General features: G+C 47.6%; 1 long non-coding RNA gene across 2 annotated transcripts; it reads left to right on the top strand.

The window, feature by feature from the left end:
- Nucleotides 1–2022: 2022 nt before the first annotated feature.
- On the top strand, nucleotides 2023–2870 carry LOC140692681 (uncharacterized). 2 transcript variants are annotated; one of them, XR_012068266.1, is made up of 3 exons: nucleotides 2023–2285; nucleotides 2494–2584; nucleotides 2715–2870. It is a non-coding gene; the product is annotated as an uncharacterized lncRNA (long non-coding RNA). The 2 variants fall into 2 exon arrangements; XR_012068267.1 differs by having other exon boundaries at nucleotides 2667–2774.
- Nucleotides 2871–3169: the final 299 nt, after the last annotated feature.

Below are 3169 nucleotides of genomic sequence, written 5' to 3'. Positions count from 1 at the left end.
ACTTCCTCTTGTGGAAATGAAGCTTCTAAAAGTTCTCAGCTCTGCATTCTTCTCTATGTCATTTTGGAGTGTTTCCAAAACAGCAAACTGAGAGTGCTCTTCTGCTTTTTATTGCCACGGGAATGTCCCAATGAAATCAGTTCTTTCCAGAGCTTCTCTGTCTACAGAAACAGCAGTGGAAGCATATCTATGGATGTCACATATCAGGGCCTGCTGGAATGATCCCGCAGACCTTCCTTGTTGTCCTAGGTGCCGTACCGTGCCGGTGCCATCCAAAATGTAGCATCCGCTTTTGGGAGATAGTGCTGAAGGGAATGCTTCCTCTTCTTGCGCTGTGGACTTGGACCACTCTTCCTTGTCCTCTCATCCTTGTGGCACGGGTGCACGAAGGCAACCACAGAGTTGTTGCGCATCCTGTGACTCAAACCAAACCATAATCCCAGCCCAGGTTATGAATGTAGCATATCCTAAGGCTTTTCATTCTGATTTCAAATTCAAGGCCCCCTGGATCCCTCAGACCAGATGCACGATATCTCTGATTCAGCCCCACACGTGCTCTATTGGCAAAATTCCCAATTGGTCCCTGGTCCTGCAGATGTACTGGGTGTGGCCATGGGACATATCGGTAATCGCAACCGCGCGAACAGTGTGGTTGATTTATTATTGGTACACAGTTCGGTTTGCTCTCTTGATTCGACCCACCACATCCCACAACGCACTCCAGATCCCTGAGACTCAGCGTGTGCCATCATCCGTAGCTCTATGCCTCACTGACCATTGCCTCTGCTACCTCAAATTTGGCAGCTGGGATCTTGGTCTCAGAATTAACTGTGGGGATATTTTGCGCTGGTTTCTTTGAGTTCTCTCAGCCAAGCATCTGCTGTGCACTCTTGTAAATCTCAGCACATCACCTTCAAACCCATGTCTCCTGTCCGCTTGAGAGTGTGCGTCCAAGTTAAACAGAGTTTCACCCTCGTTGCTCCATCACCAGGGGTCCGAACCTGCACTGGTTTCCATTCCCTGCTTTGCATTCTCCTGCTTCCAGGTGTCCTGAGGCCTCATCCTGTCTTTGGGAGTAACAGACCTCTCTTCGGCCAGTGTCCTATGCTAAGGGCTGGGTGAGTGGATGTTTCCATTGCTCTGTACATGGGAGCGAGTGAGTGCAGGTTGCACTTCTTCTCTGCCAACTGGGCATCGATGAATCAACACTATCCAGATACATTTCACAGAAATGTGATATTTGCTTAGCTCTTTGTTTCTATACAGCCGTGGTGGGAGGGATTGTCCGAAGACAACTATTTTGACATTGTGTTGATATCCCATTTGCAGTCTTTAAGAAGTTTAACAGAACTCATTTACATGTTTTGGGAGTTATACGAAAATGGAGTTATTTTTTGAAACACACTCAATCGACCTAGAAGCCAGACTTGTCAATTTTGGTAACATTGTGTCAGCTCGACGGAAAAGCTAGACAGTTAGAATGCAAACTAGCAGTCCAAAGTGTTCAAGGGGTCATGTCAGCTCTTTAAGGTTGAAGCCTCCGAAACCAACAGGAACCATGAAATAACTTTTGGAAACATGGAATAACCCCCAACCTTGGATACACTTGTGCATGTGGTGCCCTGTATCCCAATGACACCTACTGGCCAATGTTGGCATTTCAAGGGGTAACATCCCTCTCTAGGAAAATACAAGAGGAAACAAACCAAATATATACATTTAGGTTTGAATCCAAAAGCACCTAGAGGCATTCTAGCTAGGAGAATCCTGCTGCAGTTATGCTAGTCTATTGAGAACCAGGTGTTTTTCTATCAGTGTTGAGAACGCTTAATCATCCGATCCTGTAGTTTAAAGCCATTTAACGCAACCAAGTCTGCACCCCCATGATATAGTGCCCCCGGGGTCTTGACTCAAGTGAAAGACGATCCACATAAGCTGTGTCTTTAATGTCATTGGCGACTTTTACAGTTCAGTTCACTTTCTGACTTGTACTATTTACCTTCACTGTCTTGAAAAACTGAAGCCTAATACAGATTCATGTTCAGTCAAAGATTCCCCTCACTTACCACACTCCCTTCACCCCAGGGAAGACATAAACACAACATTTGCTGAATCTAGCGGAAGGACATCGTTTCTAGGTGTGAGCTAAGTATTCAATTTTATCTATTTCAGCCGAGACTATTTGACCTTTAAGGTGTTCACTGTTGTTCACAGAGAGTGAAGCTGGAGGAACTCTGATTCTACGAGGGGCTTGCTCTTCTCGTAATGGCTTCATTGCAGCTCAGGTACTGATCCTTCAAAATGGATGCCTGAGTGGAGGGGAGGCAAGGGCAAGTGCTCACTAGCTAGGCCCAAACCTGGGAAAAGGCTTACCTGGGCTTGTTGAATTTTGGTCTGAATGGCTTGGGAATGCCCCTTGGGACGTGTGGATTCTCACGACCTCTTCCAAGAACAGGAGCGTTTTGATCATCTCTGCCATTTCTTCTCCTTCAGACGTCAGGGACCTTGGACCCGTTATTGGAGAAGAGAATTGAGGAACTTCCTCAAGTCCACGTTGGCACTCCGTATGTTTCTGCCTGTATCAGTGAGTTTCAATATGTCTCATGAATGTCTTTTGAGCCTGGTATCCTCTACAGCTGTCTCCACGCCAGTATTCTCCATTGTAGCAGAACATCTCTCATCCATGTGTTCGCATCTCTCCTCAATCCGTGCAGCCAGCTTATCGGCCAGCTTCTCTTCGTGTCTCCCCTAAAGTCGACTTCACCAGGACTGGGCAAGTCTGAAAGTACCTCGGAGCCTGACCAGTAAGCTGATGACAGGCAGATCTTCCACTGTCTGCCCTTTCAGGTTCTGGAAACTGACCTGTGACCTCAGGTCTTTGGGCAGCAGCAGTATCTCGAACTTACACAGCTTCCCGGACCAAACACCTAAGCCAAGCTCCACAGAGGGCGGCAGCCCCTCCATCACACTGATCCACCCACAGAACTCTGCCCGGTTACCTAGGATCCAACAGCCACAACAAGCCTCGCGGTAAACACCAACATTCCACCTGGAATCCAACCGCTAACTGCCATCCCCAATGGCTGCTGCATCTTGTCAGTGTTGGGGGAGGGGCTGCATCCGACGAGAGGTTCCTAAGGTAAATGTGATTCTACCCACTAGCGTCCCA

The sequence above is a fragment of the Vicugna pacos genome, unplaced genomic scaffold (genome assembly GCF_048564905.1).
Source record: "Vicugna pacos unplaced genomic scaffold, VicPac4 scaffold_14, whole genome shotgun sequence".
In the NCBI taxonomy this organism is placed as follows: Eukaryota; Metazoa; Chordata; class Mammalia; order Artiodactyla; family Camelidae; genus Vicugna; species Vicugna pacos.
This window is presented reverse-complemented; position numbering and strand designations above follow the sequence as displayed.